We start from the raw sequence: 21,542 nt of genomic DNA, 5'->3' as shown, positions 1-21,542 counted from the left end.
TTGGTTGCAGTTCAGCACTTGATGGCCACATCCATTCTCTAATATGTTAATTGACTCATGCTGCTTGTTAAACATGCAGAAACATCTCAATTAAAAATGAGTATTAGACTAATGGCATATCTCTCTTAAGAAGATGGAAGCTTCACCATTCCCCTATATACTTATTAGGGAAATAGGTACTTGAGGGATCTGTCCAAAGTGAAAAGTTGTGGGTTTGAAGCTCTATTGTCTACCTGTCCATGAAATTTTGAGATAATAACTACTGCCACTACTAGCAAAGTGGGTCAGCAGTAGAAGCTGGACAGTTATGCAGAAGTATAAAACATTATTATATAAGAACCAATTACTGGAAGGGAAACTATATTCCACAGTAGGAAGTTCTGCTGGTATTCAGAAATTACAATACACTTGACCTTTTGCATTTGTTCATCCTACTTCCTCTCTAGTAGCTTCAAGATTTATGATAGTCAGCTGACACTTCTGAAATTTGTACATAATTGTTTCATAGTAAACAAAGATTATAATATTTGCACAGTATAAATGCTTATGGAATCTAATTCCAAGGGATCTCCACATAGAAGTTTCTGAGACGGTATGTTTCCTGCCAGGGTCTGAGAGCTTTACGGAATACCAGACTACTGAAAATCTTTCACATTTTTATAAAAACACAGATACTGAAACGGAAACAGAGAGTGATATGTGTACTCCATGAATTAGAGATTCTGGGTTATAGTCCAAGAAAGCTTATGCTATAATAAATTGATTAGCCATAAAGGTGTCACAGGAGTCTTCATTATTTCAGACCAGCATATGTATCCTTTTAAACAACATACATTAATGGTGTGCTTTTGATCTGGATCAAGCCTAAAGGGAATCAGGCCAATTTGGGCAGAATCAGGAGGTGTATGAATCAAACTGAGGCACTTTCCAGACTGCCCAAAAGGGCGGTCTGTAAAGCACCCTCATTTGCTGCCTGGAGGAGCCTCAGTGGCCAAACCGCACGACTCCTCTGCACAGCAAAAAGAAGCCACAAAAAGTGGCTTTTTTGTGGTGTGATAATGACACCACAAGGCGGATATGGGGCACTTGCGGTGTCATTACTGTGCCACAACATGCAGACGCTAAGCATCCGCTACGTCAAGATGGCAGCACCCATGTAGAATGGGCACCAACATTTTGTACGTGCTCGGCACATACTAGGGTTGGGGGCGTCCGGAAAGGACCCCCCTTTCTACCCCTACTACGTGCCGCGCATGTACTTTTGGCCTGTGCGGAACAGGCCTGAGATTCTCCAAAAGCAACTATGGTTCACTGAAACAAGCCATGTTACCTATGATGTGGCATTGGGTTGTTTCAAAAATTTAAGATTTAACACAATTGAGATGTCACAACAAACTATGATTAATCACAAATTTAAGAGAAAACTTGCCACAACAGAAGAGGAGAAAGGCAAGACTCATTGTGGATTGCTCCCATAACGAATTACCATCATGAATTAGGATTTTTTATTCTGTACTTGACACATACACTGTGAATGGAATCTTTAAAAGGGCAACCCAAGTGAGAATTCAGGGCCTGCTTTCCAAATATTACTCAAAAGGTATGGTTCACCTACCCTGCTTTCAACACCACAATCCTCCACACCAGTTGATGCAATGTCCTAAAAAGTTGTCCATCTAGAAAAAGGGAGAAATACTTGCTTTAGATCCACTGTAATTGCAACTACCAAGCAAACAAATGCACATTTTAAAATAAACAAGTCAGGATCAATTAAACTCCTTGGTAGAGTGAACACTTGAGTCTATATTTATTTGACTGAGCAAAGGGCATGGGAGAAGACTTCTTTCTTGATAGTCAGCCCTGAGGAGAGACAGAAGGATTTTGTAGATGTAAAGGAAAGGTGGTGGGATGACTGGCTGACTATCTCTGTGGAGCAAAATGTCTGAGAGCAGGTGGAAGGCTGCTGTTACGCTTCCCAGTGCAAGGAGGAGGTTAATTGGGTAATCAATTTCCAATCTTCTGCCTTTCCTTGGAGAGCCAGCCATTGGCACCTGTTTACACTGACTGGGTGGAAACAGCCAGTCACTAGATTTCCCTGGAAAACCATCACCATCTGAACACATCTCGGATTTTTAAAAAGATAATATTCCGAAGTTGACATAATTCTGATAGTTCCCCTCTAGCATCTGTAGGAGGAATTCATATTAAGGTAGTGAAAGGGAGAGAAATATTCACACTTTATATAACAATAAATAGTTTCTATTGTATGACTATGATTATAATTATTCCACTTTGGTGAGCACTTAGGCAGCAATTCTAAAATCCTTATCAGAGAAAATTGAATTTCTATTCAGGTAAACATTCCTAGGACATCACTTTTAAGCATTCCAAAATGGAACGTTACTTTTTAGTCTTGTGCTGCTGACTGTGTGGTGTTTTGGTTTTTGTTTGTTTGTTTGTTTTGGAAACAAGGCTTTATTTCATACGTGGAAGTTTTGTTGTTGTTAACTACTACTATTTCATCACTGAACCACCTGCCTGTTAAAAAAACAAAACTATCACTCAAGACTGCTAGTAACCATACCTAAAATCAATGCAAAACAATAAAACCATTAAAATAATTATGACAATAAGTAAACTCCTAAAAGGCCAAACTGAAAAGATGCATCTTCACACACTTTCTGAAAGCAGTGAGAGTGAAAACTAATTACAATTGCATGGCAGTGTATTACTCAATATGGGAGCAACACAAAAGACAGTGCTGTCCCACAACAAAGGGACTCACAGGTAATCTTTAGTTTGGGATCTTTAGGACAGACTTTTCTGATCTTCGCAAACAGATTGGTGGTTCCTTAGATACCCAGCATGACAGCCGTTTAGGAATTTACGGCTGTATCTGTACTGTAGATATAATGAAGTTTGATGTCACTTTAACTGTCACAGCTAGGGAATTATGGATTTGTTATTTCTTGTGGCCCTAGAGCTCTCTGACAGAGAAGGCTAAATATCTCACAAAACTATAAATCTCACAATTTCATAGAATTGAGCCATGTCTGTTGAAATGATGTCAAACTGCATTATTTCAGCAGTGCAGATAATAATAACAATAACAATAACAATAACAATAATAATAATAATAATAATATAGGATTTATTTATATGCCGCCCAATCACTGAGAATCCAGGCAGCTTACAACAGAGGGGAATAATAGACGGTTCCCTGCCCTCAGGCTTACAATCTAAAAAGACACGACACAAAAGGAGAAGAGAATGGTGGGGGGGGGGGGGAATCAGATCCAGCATTCTTCTATCCCTCTGAGGCCTGGACCAAGTCAGATGGACTGGAGTGAGGGCTCTTTTTCTTAATCGAGGCCTGGCCCGATGGCTTTGGGCCTGTCCTTTCACTCCTTCCCAGGCCCGAAGATGACAGGAGAGCGCTTCCTCTTCAGGCCCGATGGCGTTGGGCCTGTCCTTTCACTCCTTCCCAGGCCGGGGGAGTGGAGGGCTCTTCCTGTTCAGGCCCGATGGCATTGGGCCTGTCCTTTCACTCCTTCCCAGACCAGAAGATGACAGTTGGAAGGAGGGAGGGGAGGGCTCCTCCTCTTCAGGCCAGATGGCATTGGGCCTGTCTTTTCACTCCCTCTAAAGCCAGAAGATGACAGTTGGAAGGAGGGAGGGGAGGGCTCTTCCTCTTCAGGCCCGATGGCATTGGGCCTGTCCTTTCACTCCTTCCCAGGCCAGAAGATGACAGTTGGAAGGAGGGAGGGGAGGGCTCTTCCTCTTCAGGCCCGATGGTGTTGGGCCTGTCCTTTCACTCTTTCCCAGGTCAGAAGATGACAGTTGGAAGGAGGGAGGGGAGGGCTCTTCAGGCCCGATGGTGTTGGGCCTGTCCTTTCACTCTTTCCCAGGTCAGAAGATGACAGTTGGAAGGAGGGAGGGGAGGGCTCTTCAGGCCCGATGGCATTGGGCCTGTCCTTTCACTCCTTCCCAGGCCAGAAGATGACAGTTGGAAGGAGGGAGGGGAGGGCTCTTCCTCTTCAGGCCCGATGGTGTTGGGCCTGTCCTTTCACTCTTTCCCAGGTCAGAAGATGACAGTTGGAAGGAGGGAGGGGAGGGCTCTTCAGGCCCGATGGTATTGGGCCTGTCCTTTCACTCCTTCCCAGGCCAGAAGATGACAGTTGGAAGGAGGGAGGGGAGGGCTCTTCCTCTTCAGGCCCGATGGTGTTGGGCCTGTCCTTTCACTCTTTCCCAGGTCAGAAGATGACAGTTGGAAGGAGGGAGGGGAGGGCTCTTCAGGCCCGATGGCATTGGGCCTGTCCTTTCACTCCTTCCCAGGCCAGAAGATGACAGTTGGAAGGAGGGAGGGGAGGGCTCTTCCTCTTCAGGCCCGATGGTGTTGGGCCTGTCCTTTCACTCTTTCCCAGGTCAGAAGATGACAGTTGGAAGGAGGGAGGGGAGGGCTCTTCAGGCCCGATGGTGTTGGGCCTGTCCTTTCACTCTTTCCCAGGTCAGAAGATGACAGTTGGAAGGAGGGAGGGGAGGGCTCTTCAGGCCCGATGGCATTGGGCCTGTCCTTTCACTCCTTCCCAGGCCAGAAGATGACAGTTGGAAGGAGGGAGGGGAGGGCTCTTCCTCTTCAGGCCCGATGGTGTTGGGCCTGTCCTTTCACTCTTTCCCAGGTCAGAAGATGACAGTTGGAAGGAGGGAGGGGAGGGCTCTTCAGGCCCGATGGTATTGGGCCTGTCCTTTCACTCCTTCCCAGGCCAGAAGATGACAGTTGGAAGGAGGGAGGGGAGGGCTCTTCCTCTTCAGGCCCGATGGTGTTGGGCCTGTCCTTTCACTCTTTCCCAGGTCAGAAGATGACAGTTGGAAGGAGGGAGGGGAGGGCTCTTCAGGCCCGATGGCATTGGGCCTGTCCTTTCACTCCTTCCCAGGCCAGAAGATGACAGTTGGAAGGAGGGAGGGGAGGGCTCTTCCTCTTCAGGCCCGATGGTGTTGGGCCTGTCCTTTCACTCTTTCCCAGGTCAGAAGATGACAGTTGGAAGGAGGGAGGGGAGGGCTCTTCCTCTTCAGGCCCGATGGTGTTGGGCTTGTCCTTTCACTCTTTCCCAGGTCAGAAGATGACAGTTGGAAGGAGGGAGGGGAGGGCTCTTCCTCTTCAGGCCCGATGGTGTTGGGCCTGTCCTTTCACTCTTTCCCAGGTCAGAAGATGACAGTTGGAAGGAGGGAGGGGAGGGCTCTTCCTCTTCAGGCCCGATGGTGTTGGGCTTGTCCTTTCACTCTTTCCCAGGTCAGAAGATGACAGTTGGAAGGAGGGAGGGGAGGGCTCTTCCTCTTCAGGCCCGATGACGTTGGGCCTGTCCTTTCACTCCCTCCTAGGCCAGAAGATTATTATTTATTATTATTAACTTTTATTTATAAAGCACTGTAAATTTACACAGCACTGTACATACAATATTTTAGTTAGACGGTTCCCTGCCCTCAGGCTTACAATCTAAGAAGACATGACACAAAAGGAGAGGGGAGTGGTGGTGGGGAATGGGATCAGGTCCAGCAGTTCTTCTCCACCTCCGAGGCCTGGACCAAGGCAGATGGACTGGAGGAAGGGCTTGGCTTCTTAATGATGACAGTTAGAAGGAGGGAGGGGAGGGCTCTTCCTCTTCAGGCCCGATGGCGTTGGGCCTGTCCTTTCGCTCCCTCCCAGGCCAGAAGATGACAGTTGAAATACCTTGAATTTGCTTAGAAGACTGTTGACAGCCATTGGAGGTATGTGAGTATCATAGTAGCATGAAAATGAAATTATGTTCCAGTTAGCAATATAATACATTTTGTACTGGCTTGTCTGGACATTCTTCAAGATTAGCCCCACACAGAGTACACATCAGTCATTTAAATATGACCTAAAGAAGGTAAGGGTCATTGGAAAGATGAACATTTCACATCTCACTTTGCAGTGACAGAGAAGGTACAACGATAAAAAAACAAAGTTACAATACACTTTTTATTCTGAAAGACAGATGATTTCGTCTGTAGCACCCATCATGCAGAAAGCTACTTCTGCCAAAAAGCTTGGACATCTGCAGCTTACAAATAGCCACTTTTCAGACACGTAAAGATTAAACTGTCATTATTCTGCTGAAGAAATCGCTATGTGCAGCCCTTTTTGGGGGGATTATTTAGGTAAGCAGCATGATGGCCTCTATGGAAAAGGAAAAGAAAATGATAGCATCTTAACTTAAATATGATATTTAACTCAGTTGTATTGCTTTTGTTTTATCTATTTTTGCTTGTTTCCCCCCACACATCAATGCTTTTTACAGATTGTATCCTGTATTTTATATTTGTTGTACACCATTTTGATATATGTTTTAACATTAAGTGACAGATATGTCTATCAATAATGTGGTATATATTCTCTCCTTTGGTCCCCGTGCTTTTTCTGAATCTGCAATGCGCAGCCACAGCTGTCGCTGCTGCCACCGCTGCCACCGCTGTCCCCCTGCCATCCCCCATCACCTCCCTTGTACATATGTAAATATTTAAAGTTTTAGCGTTTTTTTATTGTTAGGTGAAAATGGTGCAGGAATGTGTGTAGGGGTTCACTTTAAATTCCAAACTTTCCACAATTCTAGCAGCGCATGCGTACATGTTGCTCTAGGGTTAGGGTTACGAGCATCAAAATAGAGTGCAGCTGTGCTGCAGCTTCCACATCTGCATGGCATCTGACGCTCTAATTAGAGCCTCGGTGCAAACTGCGCATGTTCCAGGACCCCGACTCATTATGCGACGCAGCTGACTCGGAGCCTTTAAATGGGCAACTTAAATTAGTGGCGTAACAATTCTGGCGTACCGGTGCAGCAGCTTACAGACGGAGATGCGCAGCTGCGCAGTATATAGAAAAGAAGCGGAAAAAAGCGGCACCTTTTTAATGCCGCTTCTTCCTGCTTGGGGCGTGCATGCGGCGTGTTCATGGCGGCATTCAGGTAAGGGCTGTCTAAAGGCTATACCTTCATGACGTCATGAGCACATCCCTTTTTGCCTGTCTGTAACCCGCCTATGTTAGTTAAAGTGGAATAACAGTGCTATAACTGTGGTATGAATGATCCCTAATCCTTTTCACTTCCCCTTTTTAGTCCTTCAGTGTCCTATTCTGATGTTCTAATCATGCATGTAATTAGAATTTCAGTACATGATGGATAGTGAGCACATCTTTTCTGGCTCCATTCACTATGTCACCATCTTCATCCCTGGTGCTGTTACTCTCCAAAGATTAGAGAGGGGACATTTCCAGCCTCCTCTGGTTTGTGGAAATCTCTTTTCCTCACAAAATTAGAACCTGGACAAACAGAATTATAAACTGTACAGGAGGATTACACAGGTAGAGCAGGCTCCCTGTTAAAGGTGACAATGCATGGAGGTTAACAGTGGTGCCAGTGGCCCAAGCACTCTAAACAACTGAAGTGAAAGTTTTCCATTTGAAGTGAACATCTCAAATAATGAGAGAGCTTGCCTTGGGCAACAGGAACAGTGTTAGAGGGGACAGAGCAAGCGTGTTTCCCTCATTCTGCCTCACAACTCTAATCATGCACAAAAGTAGAATGCCCCAGTAGGGCTAACTGATCTTCTCAACTGATGTTTCTTACCTGTCACTCAGGGCCGAAGCAGACAGCCCAGAAGGAGCGATCTCCAGCTGCTCCAGCAGTGATTGCTCTGGGATCTCAGCAACTGAATAGCTCACTACTGAAGTGGTCTACTGTCATGATTCCAAACAGGCTGCTGGCAGGAGCAGATTAAATTCACTTCTTTTGCCAGCAATTTTGAATCGCCTTAGGCAGCTTTGGAACAGCTTCTGGATGCTTTGGGAGCATGCATCATCTGAATGCCACTCCCCCGAAGTGACTGGAAGCCTCTTTATTTGGTCCATTTGTTTCAGGCCTGAGTGACACTCCCTCTCACAATTCTAATCAGGTGAAAAATGCTCAAGCAGGGCTTAAATAATTTTCTCAATTTCATACTCTAATTGTCCTTCTTGGCTCCCTTTATGTAGCCCCCTCTTTCCCCCTCTCACAGTTTTAATCAAGTGAAAAATCTGAATGCCCAAATAGGGCTTAATTTACCCTCAACTTCTTACTCTATCTGTGCTTCTCAACGGACATACCTGACCTATAACTCACTCACTCAGGGGTGAAATTGACAACCCTGTTGGGGTGGCTTGGAGCCGCTCCATTTAGGCTGGATTGGGGCTGGAGTAAACAGACAAAATCCTCACCTATTTGGGGCAGAAAAAAAGCTGCCCCTTTGTCTCTGGAGCTGGCTTTTTGCCAGCTCCAGGATATGTGGCATCTAAACACCATGCCCCCAAGTCACCTGGAAGCCTCTTAATCACTGGCATGACTTCTAGATGACTTGGGGGCATGGTGAGTAACTGTTTTGGCCCTCACTCGAGCTTTTTTTTGGATCAGAAGCCAGCTGTGGCCATCCAGATATTATGGATCTTTTCCTCCAATTAGTCTTAACCAGCATAACCATTGGTAAAGTATCTATAGGGCTTCAATTGCCTTAAAATATTGTTAAAAAGAAGCAGTATATTATTTCTGTAAATAATTTGAGCCACTTTCTGAGAATAGAAACTGGAAGGGAAAGAATGGGCATCTTTCATCCTAAAGGGACAAAATATAGTATGCTTAAGTGGGTGTATCTCCTCAGAATGTTCTGAATTTGTACAAAGGGGCAGTATGTCTTTTCTTTCCCACAGGAACAGAAGATTCCAGTTGACTTTTCAAACACAGAACAACCATCAAATTAAGAACAACCATTTCTGTTAAACTGTAAATAGGAAGAAGTAATTGATAGGGCATTAGGTTCGCTGATCCTACACACTGATATAATAGTAATTAGGAAACCCTGCAACTTCAGCAGTAGGAAAGAACAAGGAAACCCAACCAAGAAGTTCAAAAGAAGGATTTTAAAGGCTTTGAAAAAAATACATAGGTTCGATGGACTTGAGAGGATATATTCCAAAGAGCTGTGAAGTGAAACAGTGTGTGAAACCCCATAATGTTGTAATTTGCTTTTGCAGTCTGAACAGATCTTAGTTTGATCAGAGGCTCAATAGGGCTTATTTCTATAGTCAGTGTTGAGTATTAGAATGGAAGCCTAGCTCATTGGAAGGATATCAGAGCAAGTCTGACCATGTGCAGAGAGTACCTCCTCCTGTCTCCTATCAACAATTTCAATTTTTAGAGTTTCTACACATTTACAGACGTAAAGCTTTCTCTATGAGATGGAATGACATTCAGTAAAATCTTAGGTGAAAATTCAGATGTCTTAAAGCAAACACACATATTTGCTGCACTTTTCACTGGAAAGTGCTAAACTACAGAAATCAAGTTTTCCACCAGCCATATCACCATGTCTTTAAAAGCACCACAGAATGTGAACATTAGCCATTATCCAAGCTGAGTTTGGCTTGCTGTTATACTAGAACAGCTGCCACATATTTTCTAACCAATGTCCATCATATCACATTGAACTCACCACTTCCTCTCATTTCAGAAGCTAAGCAGAGTTAGCCTGGTTAGTACTTTCACTGGAGACTTCCAGGGACCTCCAGCTAGATCTCGGGAAGAATCTTACCTGAAACTTTGGATAATCACTACCAGTAAGAGTTGTCAATTTTGGGTTAGATGGACCAATGGTGTGACTCAGTAAGAAGGAGTATTAAGTATATGCCATGAATAAAAATGGTTTCAGAAAGTGAAATCTATGTAGCCTTGATTTATACAACTCTGTTTCATTTAAATTATATCTATTTAGATACCTTCTTTGGTTGTTTCTTTCATGATTTTTCTTCTGTGTCTAAAAACAGCCTGACATTCAGAAAAGTTAAATAATAAATAAATAAATAAATAAATAAATAAATAAAGTTAAGCATATACATCCTGGTGAACAAACACACAATTTTAGCTCTATGTCAGCAAAATGCCATCTTTTTAAATTGTGTGCATCAGGTTTCTACTTAGTGTAGGAGCAAGGTGACAGTGGGGAGGAACAAGTCAGAATAGTAAACCCTTCTCCCTACTAAACCAGGAGTAGCACAGTATCCATTTGGTCCTCTTTGTGTCTAGAAAACTGAGGTCTCTAAAATTAATTTTCATTTTAAAGTAGATGTCAAGAGATTCAAAAGGGTCAGTTGGGAACAGCTGTCAGATCCACTTTTGCATGACAGAAGGGATGTGTCTCTTTTGTCCATCATCTTTTGTTTCACCCTTGAACATGTCAATTTGAGTAGCCCTGTTGGGTACATAAGAAAGAGATAATCAAAGTGAGCAGATGCATAGTTGAAAGAACATAACCACACTTCTGTTCAAAAGTCGGAGTCTGAGAAGCCTTCATTCCTATAATGCTACTGTGTGTCTCCAGGAGAATGTGATTCAGTGCAGTCACAAGGGGTATGTTTGGTGGTTGTCTTTCCACTGAGCTCAATGGGCATTAGATGAGGTCTGAAGAGAGCTAAAGACTTGACAGCTGTCAGGAGTGGTTATGGTCTACTGTGAAACTCTTAATGACAGTCTTCCTTCCAAGAAACCTATTCTTTTTTATCCCAGGGAAGCAACCAACTGATCTTGAGAGCTGTTGAGTCACATTGACTTCACATCTCATTGTCATGATGGGGCCCTTAATTCTGGGAAAGAGAGGACAAAAAAGCAAAACAAAACAAAAACCCCAAACAAAACCTTGCTACCAGTCCTCAAACTAATATAGTGTAAGAAACACAGATTCCCAGGAATGGCTGAGCAGTGATGGGTTCACACCATTGCTGAGCTATACCGGAAGAAAAGAACAAGTGAATTTTCAGAGTGCAGGGACTAGTCTGTTCATTGATCAAAGCTTGAAGGCTGTTCCAAATTATGCTTCACTTGTTGTGGCCCTAGGCAGCCGTTGCAACTACCAGGATAAAACATATGTTGCAATGTTCTAGGTCTGCTGATGCCTTTTATCTCACTGCCTCATTCAAGATGTATTGGAGCTATTATGCAAGTTATGAATCTCCATGTAGCCTGTTAAGTTGACTTTCAGTGCTGCATCCAAAAATCAGCTCAGTAGCCTATAATGGAAGAGCAACTGCTTCCTTTCCATAACTTTTTTTTTCTCATATGTGAAACAAATAAAATGCCTAGTTATTGAGCCATTCTGGAGAAAAACATTCAGCAAGTGGCAATGTGCTCTTAAATACCAAATATGTCATTTGTTCTGCTTTCAGAACTGATTGTAAATCAATTCTTTTATCCATGGAAGTCTATTGTAGACTTGTCTGGGAATTTTCTGTTTGCATTTTTTTTTGAGAGAGAGAGAGAAAGAGAGAAAGAGTGAGTGAAAGAGAAAGTAACCAAGCTATGATGTTATGCTTTTATACAAATTGTAACCATAGGTTTACATCTCTTTAGTCCCAACTCTTGTGTGCTATAGGTAGAAACTATGGTGTAAATTCACCATTTAGGTAAGAATTAGCTAGTTAGTGGCTAATGTTCTGAACTTGGTTAGATATGCTTAAAACCACCTCTGTATTGACTTTTATGCATTAAGTAGTGGTTATCCATCAGCTGTGTAAAGATGTGACTTTAAGCCTTGGCCATAGGCAGACACCTTTTGGGATGCATGTTCAAGCTATAAATCGGAAGTGGATCACTGACTATGCTAGTCCCTGGTCTGACGGTCTGATAGTCCATGGTCTGCTTGGTAGAGAGGCAGCGGGTTATGATTCTATTCCCACAGTAGTGGGTTGAACCCCTTCCACCTGGGTCTCAACCATTGCTAATAATCTGAGGGGCTGTACAGACCGGCACATGATGAGGGTTGAACATCTGCACACTCAAAGCCCTCACATGCACCTGTCCGCACAGCATGCGCCATGGTGATGCACGCCAGGCACAGCACCCAAATAGCATTGTGTGGAAGGGGCATCATGACACTGCACTGCAGCGCTTATGATGCCCCTTCCAGGATGCAAAAAGAAGCCCCTTTTCAAGGCTTCTTTTTGCTCCCTCTGGAGGCCATGATGTGCGGTTGCTGCAGCCTCCATCCAGGGCACAAAGAGGCAGCACTGAACTGCCCATATGTACAGCCACTCAGTGTACTTTGGAGCAAATTGTACTTTTCATTGTCTTCTGTGAGATTCATGGTAATCCCCTGACTATACCAAATCTGAAGTTTTTCAAAGTGAAGCATCTCAGGTCTGTGCCCATAATGCATCAGGTGAAACAACAGTAAAATGGTTTTCTCCACATATTGTTCTCCATCACTGCCTCCTTCTTTCAGTAAGGAAGTCTGTAGACAGGCTGCACAGTATGGTGAGAAGTTGGGAAAGGATAGATGAGTGAGAAAAACCTTAGTGTACCAAGACAAGAACATGTAAAAGCATGAAAATGTGAAATTTCTTTAATCCTGAAGACCAAATTCAATTTCAGATGAGTACCCAGGTGCAACATTCTAGTTGGGGCAGAGCCAAAGGTAAAATAATGGAACCAGCACAATTTAGTTTAAAGCTCTTACTGTTGTTGTTGTGTGCCTCAAAGTCATTCTTTTTTTTACTTATGGCAACCCTAAGGTGAAGCTATTATAGGGTGTTTTTGGCAAGTTTCTTCATCCTCTCAGGCTGAGAGTGTGTGACTTGCTCAAGGTCACTCAGTGGATTTTCATGGCTGAGCCAGGATTCAAACTCTGGTCTCCTGACTTCTAATTCAAATGCTGAAACTACTGGCCCTGTAAACAGTACCAACCAATCACTAGTAGAAGAGATATTGCAATATATTAGAATGGGAGAAGGGCAAAAGATGGAAAATGCCTAATGAGAAGGGGCCAAGGCTGACTGGAGAAGCGCAAAGGACACAATTGGACTCACAGAAGGGCTGGATTCAGCCCCGTGACTAGGGTTCTCCATTCCTAGTACTGACTGAACTTCACAACACTATCTGAAGCCAAGTCAGTAAAAGTAAAAGTGAACCATTCCTGGAAATCTTGCAACTTTATTTTCATCTTACCAGAATTTCCATTGATATGAAAAAGAAGTTAAATTAAGTAAAATAAATAAATAAATAAATAAATAAATAAATAAATAAATAAATAAATTTAGGACACAAGGAAATTTTTCCTTCAAGGGAATGTTTACTTGATAAAGTAGACCAAACAGGTAAATAGTATCTTCAGGCAGTTTGAGCAAATGGGAAAAGAACCTAAAGTTGATAGGGTTCACAAGCTAGAACTAATAAACACATCTTATTTATTGCCACAGCAGATGGGGAACCAAACTGTAATGTGCCAAATTGCAAAAGTAAAGTGAAAAAACAAACAAACAAACAAACGTTCAGATGCAGACATCCCATTACCTAAGTATCCCTAAAGCTGATACTTTTAACACTTTTCTGGTTCACAGGGACTGCAGTATTCACCATACAGCTGCAATGGCAAACACAATGGCCAAACCAACAGGCCAGATTTGGGGACTTCTTGTCTCATCTTCATCCCCTAATTTTTCTGGGTCTAATGAACAGTTCTGGGATTGCCTAAAATTCTATGACTGTTGTCCTACTCTGATTTTGATTTTATTTATGGACCACAAGGTTGCTTTGTTTTTCATTTTCAAATTATGAATGGTAGAATATAAACATTGCTTTGGCTGAATATTATCCCTGTCAAAGCAACAACAGCCGCACCCTGTCAATGCTCGTGACTGGCCATCTCTTTCAAGAATAGAGTTCCATTACACAATCAGAAATATAATTTCTAAAGAAGAAGGTAAGAAGATACTCCACCCACAACAGGAGATGGGGTAAAGGCATAGCCAGTTAATAAAAGTACAGGTTTTGCATCATGAAACCAACTTGCAGTAACTAATAACTCAGTTATTATGTGCAAGCTACTGTTCCCTTGGTAATGATGAACACCACTGATTAACTCTTCTGAGAATGTTTCATCTACCGCACCTACAGGAAGGAAGCTAACAATCAAGGACACCATTCAGGTTTCTAAAATATAAGTTGTGTTACATGTAGAAAGGAGCCTAATGAGACCAGAGACAGAGAAAGAGATTTGGCAACTGGAGCTGACAAACAAGAACAGCCAAGACATCCAGGGATACAGAGGATAGGGAGGGGTGCCGTTTCATTTTGCAAAACATGGCAGCCACCACTTTGTGAGAAGCCCTACATTCCAAATGAATCTCCTCCTAGCTAGTTGCATAAATTCCACTGGAACCCATAGGGATTAATGTAGTGTGACTCAATTAAAATTAATTAATGGGAAATCAGATAACATCCCCATCATCTGTCTCCTATCACAGATGGGGAGAGTAGTTTGTATTAGATTACTGCAGCTGGATAGAAAATGCACCCATGAAAAAAGCTAACACCATCACAAGAGTCTACGTGGAGCTACTGGAGCAGGAATGGTGCTCTGGTAGCATATGCTCTGCAGTGATGCATAACAGCATGGAAATCTCAGCACAGCTGGCTATAATGTGCTTTCATGTTTACTTCCACAACTCTTTGGTTCTTCTACAGGACAAAACATGGGCTGCCGAACCCTTCTGATGCAACTGGGCATTTTTTTTGCATACCCACTAAGAATGTTTTACAGTTAGAAAATATATACCTTTTTACCATATTTTTACCAAATGACTTTGTCAACTGAGTTCAGGGACACACTACAAAAAGAGATAGATCCATGATTAAACAAATACCTTACCATTCCCCCACCTTCCCCCCCCCCCCCAATTTGATCAAATTGGAGATTGGGGATACTGAATGCACTCAACTCTCTCTCACAGAAGACCTTTCCAGTCTAAGCCACAGACTAGTGGAATGTTTTGGCACTCTACCATCTCACCCAAGTGTTTCTGCTTCAAGCAAGCCAGTGATTCCTATGGCTACAAAGAAATATGAAATCTTCCCTCCCCCCCTCTCCAGAATGACACATAGTTTTTGTCTTAGGAAGGCTCATTTTGGCAAAACCTATTAAAATAACATTTTTTGGCTTTGCAATCAGAAGTGTGCTAATACACCACTGATTTGTCTTTTGGTCTTCAGATAAGCATATCAAATTTACCAGGTAAAAAAACAGTACCAGGGATGTGCTTCATTTGTATTATACCCAATCTAGGGAATACCGTCTTTACTATGGGGGCATTCACACATTTTTTGTCCCAAGGAGATCCAGATATCTATGGTGATGCAATACTGGATCGGTGTTCTCACTACATTTTTCCATTTCTGAATCTCTCTGTGGCATTGTAACCTTGTTGCCATTCACACTTGTCCCTGAGCAATTTTAAATGGGGATGCCTCCATTTCTGGGAATGATGCAATGTGATCTGAATCAGTTTGGTAGCTTACTTACACTACTGAAGATGTGGATCATTGCAGCTCTTTAAAAAAAAACATGGGACCCATTCCCAATGGAGGAATAAACCACGTCCTGATTTGGCTCTGCCCCACAATATTAATTGATTCCAAAAGGCCCCTCATTGCCACTGTGAAAATGTGGCCTGTTTGGATTCGGTTTTTTGGGAGGGCACACTTGTTGTTCCCATTGGAGCTGGTGAAGATTAGCAGCCCTTCACCATTTCACCCAGTGCCCCCCCCCCCCGGACCCCTTTGGAAGGTCTTTCCCTTCTCTCTCCAATTTCTCTTGTTTCCCTCCCCTCTCCTCCCTTCGTTCCTTCCTTCCTTCCTTCCTTCTCCCTCCCCCTTATTCTTTTTCCTTCATACCTTCCTCCACCGCTTCCCTGGCTTCTTCTCCCATCCTTCTTTTCCTCTTCCCAGCTCCCTTCCTTCCTACCTTTCCTTCCCACTACTGTACCACCACTTCTCTTGGTTCTGGTGGCGCTTCCAGTGCTGCTGCTGCACTGCCGCTGCTCGCCCCATGCTGGCCCACACAGGGAAGCAGCAGAGGCCCGGCAGCAATACCAGAAGCACCGCCAGCACCAGGAGAAGTGGCAGCGTGGCAGTGGGAAGAAAAGGTAGGATGGAAGGGGGCCGGGAAGAGGAGAAGAAGGATGGGGGGGGGGTGGGTCCTTTTTTAAAAAAAACCTCAAAAGTGATCGCAAAATCGGTAGAATGGTCTAGCAGCTACTTGCCTTTGCAAGTGATTAGTTTTGATTTTAAAAAAAGGACCCAAAACAGCAGCAATGGGGGTGTGTCTCTCTGGGGATGGATGACACACACCCTTCCCTCTGCCATTCTGAAAGAATCGATCCCAATCTGACGTTCCCACATGTTGGATGCAGGTTGGGATCGATTCTTACAAAAGAACTGCAAAAGAACCGCTAACAAAATACTCTGGGATTTTGGCATTCACCCTGCTTTTTTCGCACTGGACTCGATCTCACGAGGATCTGAATCAATTTTCAGTTGGAACTGGGGCCTTTTAAATCGACTTAGGATACAAAGCTTTTGGTAGTGGGAATGAGCCTATGAAGAAAAACACATTAGGGTCTAAATGGGTTTTCTGGTAGCCCCCCATCCCCAAACTGCACCAAGTGTACTAAGGGTGAATGTGAATACCACCAAAAATACCCCAGTTTCACGCCAAGTTATTTTCATAGTGTGAATGGGGCCTATGAGACTTTCTCCTTGTGCTCCTCTCTCCTTCTTATACCCCCATCCTGGAACTTTTGATGCACTAAGCTGCTATATGGGGGAACAGAGAGCCAATTGGATAGTCTCAAAAGCCAGAGAGTCATTTGGACAGACTCAATGAAAGAGTCATCTTCATTTGGCAAAGAGAAAATGCTTTGGTTCAACATACACAAAAGCAATCCTGTATGTAATGAGTTAACTTGGGGCTAATTCTGTGTTGCTTGGAAATGACACTCAGCAGTGGGTAGGGGGCAGCTCATATGTACCCCACTGATGGGTAGCAATGGAAATAAACAAGCTTATTTTGTCAAGGCAAACATGCTCTTTAACACCATTTCCCATACTAGCAGGACACCTTGCTGTTCTTTTTAGGGGCATGTCATTCACGCAGGACAACTTAAGAGAAGTTCAAGTGTTGCATAATTACCCCACGCAGGTCCTAAAGAAGACTATCCTGTTTTGCTTCCTGTACACTCACTAGGGTAGCTCATTTGAATCCTTGACAGCCTTCTAGCTCTGTGAAAAAAACATTAAGGCCCTTTGCTGATCGCAGCTTTATACATAGTGTTCCTCAGCAGTAGGACTCTTTCTTCCCAAAGCGTTGTCAGACAATTGCCCCATTGTTTACTCACCAGTCAGAAGGAGCGTCATGCTTTTCTTCACTCTGTAGGGCCTCCATAATCCTAACAGTCATGTTTGCGCAGCAGTAAGCCTAAATATATGCTTCCCATAGGACTTTCAAATCTATGCTATACAGATTAACATCACTGAGGCTTGATGCTATCTGCAACAGCTTTCCACTATCATTTTTACACATGCACACAAACTCTTTGCTTCTCATAAATGAAATTTCAAGTGCAAATACATTATTATTGTTGTTGTTATTATTACGATTGTGAAAAAAATAGCCTAATGATAGACAATATCACATTCAGAGTGCTATGTCAGCAATGCTTCATCTTATTATGTTACACTGTGCTTTTTTTCAATATTATTATGAAGAAAGGGACTGAGAGACAGAGAGAGCAGCTCAGTTGTGTATGGGTGAATCAGGAGACTTCACAAACATTCAAGGAACACACATGCCACTACAAATTAACCATTAGCTCTGCACGGTATTCATCCTTTCTGTCACACACTGTGGGAAGCATGCCTTATTAGCATGGAACCATGGAGTAATAGTATCTCAGTCGACTTAGCATGCCCTTATCTTGGAGAAAGGAAAAAAGCAGACAATCACAGACTCAAGCACCCAACGGTCTTTGCACTTTGCTACCTACTCCACCCCAACCCCATAAACTCCCCTGTCCCTGATTTATGCTTTGTGATTTAAAAGTAAAAGAATGAAATAATCCTAAACCTTGTGGCCTTTTCTACTGTTCTCTCATTTGCCCTAGAGTTTACATTGTATAGTGGAGTTTGCATTTTTAAGCAGCCTTAAGCATAAAGCATTAAATGACCCCAGTTGCTGCAAACCTTCGCTCTCCCCTCCCCATCCTCCCATCTCTCCCACCTCAACTATAACCGTTTCTCATTGGCTTTGAATCTGAATAGTATACAATGTATTGGGGCCCTTCATGGAACCCAGATGTCAAACTATAGGCTTTGCCCTATTGTATCCCCCCCTCCATGGTAGTGAAGTTCATTGTTAATTTTTCTCCCTGTGATCCAAATAGCCGCTCCAAGTTCCATGTGACTATGAGTCAGTCTTCTGATTTCCTTACCTCAGCAACAAAGAAAGCTTCTTATTTTTTTTTAAAAAAAGTTACATATATGTCTTTTAAAAATAGCACTTTTAATGCATTCTTACCATAAGAAAGAAAGAAAAGAATTCAAAAGAGCAGTTCCCATCTGATGCCTGAACAGTTTATAAACTGCCTTAAGAGAGGCCCACTCCCCCTACCTGTGCCTCTTTACATGCTGTTTTATTTAAGAAATCAAGAGTCTATTTCACAACCACTTTGCCATATAAAAACCAAACTTTTACAACATAAAAGTGACTTTCAAGGGGAGGGAAAGCTTATTGCTTGTTTCACTAGCTTCTTTTAGAATAAACTTGTAAAAATAAAAGAGATCTAAATGCCATCCAATTTAGTAAAATCTAATGTAGCAGCAAACTAGAGCCTCCCACTGAGCTAAAAGCAGAGCTGGTATTTTAAATGTTATAGTGCTGTAACCTAAGCACTAGAGGTGGGGGGGGGATTGAGGGGGAATTTATGACACAGTGTAACCCAACACAGTGGATTCCCGAGCATAAACAAAATAAAATAGGAACATGGGGAAGTTGGGACTTCTATTCACTCCAGTTTCAAAATAGTTACAGACTTTTGCTCATAACTGAGAAATACATTTAGCATGGAACAATGGGGGAGGCAGGCTGTACGTGAAGCCAGTGCTCACCACTGCAAAGTCCAAGAATATACTCCAAAAGCCAACATTTGATACTGAAATGAGTTCAGTAATAAGGAGGGTGACTCTGAGTAAGTATAGAGTGGAGTTCCTTCATCTCTAATGGACCCTCCCCTTCCCCTACACACCTGGGATTATATGGTTGGCCACCCAGAGCCAAAAATTATCCTTGTAAGAAATTAAACATCCTATACAGGTCTGTTCCTTGAAGTTTGGAAAAATGATGATGGCATGATAGATCAGGTGCTGGTTACAACCTTTTGCAGTATTCAAGGGTATGGCACATCTCTATTATCAGATTTATAAGACTCAGATAGATTTTTTCCCTCATGCTTGCTGCTATGAGCAGATGCCTTGCCCTATGCCCACTGTGCTATAACAAACAAAAACAAACAGCTTCATTTATATACCACTTCATACTGAACTAACAGTGTCTAAGTGGTTTACAACTGTAAGCTAATAAGTCATGAAGCTATTTCCAGGTCCATAGCCTGCTTCTATCTTGACCATGAAAGCCATCAACAACATAGGCCCTTGTCTATAAGAGTTAAGTCTTTCCACACAGTGTTTCTCACCAAAAAATTCTCTATCAGTATCTATATGCAGTACCTGTTGGCTTATTTACAAGCTGTTTTGATTCCATCTCTTCCTTTTTGCCTAGACATTTGATCATTTGTAATTGTAATTGATGATTGTAATAGATGTTTTATAATTGTTGTACACCGCCCTGGTTATTTAGAAGGGCGGTATAGAAATAAAATTTTTATTTATTATTATTATTATTTGTGAAGTCGAAGGCTTTTATCCATCATGATTTGTGGGTTTTTTTGGGCTATGTGGCCATGTTCTAGCAGAGTTTATTCCTGATGTTTCACCAGCATTGGTGGCTGGCATCTTCAGATTGTTTACTTCACACAGATTTTACACTGGGCCCTTGGAATCCACTGGGGTTTGGTTCCAAGATATCCCAAGGATACCAAAATCATGGATGCTCAAGACCCACTAAATACAATGTGGTTGTAAAATGGTGTCCTTTATATACAAATGCAAATTCAAGGTTTGCTTTTTAGAATTTTTCCTAATATTTTCAAGCTACAGAGAGTTGAATCTGTGAATGAAAAATCCATGATACAGACGGTCAACTGTATTTGCTAGTTTAAAATAAATAAATAAATAAATAAATAAATAAATACCTTAACAACATTCTGTTTTTAAACATGTGCCAGTCACATATTTGAGATCAGGGGCTGAAAGAAGCCTTGGTTATAAAGAGATGATGCCCCTCAGGCCCAGCCGTTTCTATAAAAAATGCCCTGAAAACTTTTGCTACCTGCCCTTCAGACACACTGTTTTATTTAGGATATTGAGAGGGTAATTCACAACCACATTGCCACATAAAAGGGAAGCTTCTACAACACCCCATTACATTTCCTCACACTTCAAATCGATATCAAAAGAGAAAGGAGGAAGTAATCATTAAAAAAAATAGTTAAGGGCCAAACTACAGAAGATTCAGGAAACTCGTGAAAGTTTTTTTAATTTCTTTTTTAAAACTTAAAGCAGTCATGGGAGAGTCTGAATTGGAATGGAGTAATGGTACAAGGTTGTGTGTATGTATGTGTGTGTTGTATTACTCATCTCCTCCCCCTCCCCAGTGTAATTTTCAGCACTACAATCAGGGTTGGGCAAGCTGTGGCCCTCCAGATATTGTTGACATATTAATGGAACTGGGGAGTTGTAGCTTCTCCAGCCTCACCAGGGAAAAAAAGAATAGAAAAATATAGATGTTGCACTCCAACAATTCCTTAACATATTTTGTAAATATCCACATGTGCAGATATGCTATGCCAGCACTATACTACCCCTGTTCAGAATAGCATCATCATCAGCATGCCAGTGACTGGTGTCCTTGTCCAGTGCTCGACCACATTGTGTACTGTGCAATGCATGATCACAAATGCACAATATGCAATCAAAATGTACAACCTCTATGCACAATGCACAACTATAGTGTGCAGTATTGTTGTATGTGCAGCTCCGCTTCTCTTGCTGCCAGCAGAATGCAGCCTTTGCACCACACTGAATCATTTGCCCTGCATGTGTAGTGCAATTTGCACAAATATATGTCACTAACAAGAAGCCAGCCAATGGTAATAACATACTAATCCATTGATATGCCAGTAGCAGCTTCTGAGGAATAATATTAGCTAGGAAACAGCACAAAGGCATGAAGTGATGGGGTTTTGTTTGTTTGTTTTTAAAATGCTCTTGAGAAATGGATTTGTGGAAAAATTTACCTAATAATTTAAGAAAAAATAGTGAAAGCTCCTGTCCAAACTTTCCCCCATAGATTCCAACATGCTTACTTGGGAAGAAGTCCTAATGATTCTGAGGCTTGACTGTGACACCATCACTTTCCTCCCCTTACATAATTTTTACTGTTTCCCTTATAGAAGAAGCCAGGATTCTTAGAGAGCTTTACTGTTGTGAATTGCCATC

At 42.4% G+C, this 21,542-nt stretch overlaps 1 protein-coding gene across 1 annotated transcript in view; it reads right to left on the bottom strand.

The window, feature by feature from the left end:
- ADGRL2 (adhesion G protein-coupled receptor L2) overlaps nucleotides 1–21,542 on the bottom strand; it is a 709,985-nt gene that overhangs the window by 569,722 nt on the left and 118,721 nt on the right. Inside the window, exon 3 of the mRNA XM_089515518.1 lies at nucleotides 1,616–1,676. The gene's annotated coding sequence lies outside the window, so the exon portion shown is untranslated. The remainder of the gene's footprint in view (nucleotides 1–1,615; nucleotides 1,677–21,542) is intronic.

This window comes from Sceloporus occidentalis, unplaced genomic scaffold (assembly GCF_023333645.1).
Source record: "Sceloporus occidentalis isolate IW3139 unplaced genomic scaffold, rSceOcc1.0.p SCAF_3, whole genome shotgun sequence".
NCBI lineage: Eukaryota > Metazoa > Chordata > Lepidosauria > Squamata > Phrynosomatidae > Sceloporus > Sceloporus occidentalis.
The sequence above is the reverse complement of the archived record's forward strand: the minus strand, read 5'-3'. Positions and strand labels throughout refer to the sequence as shown.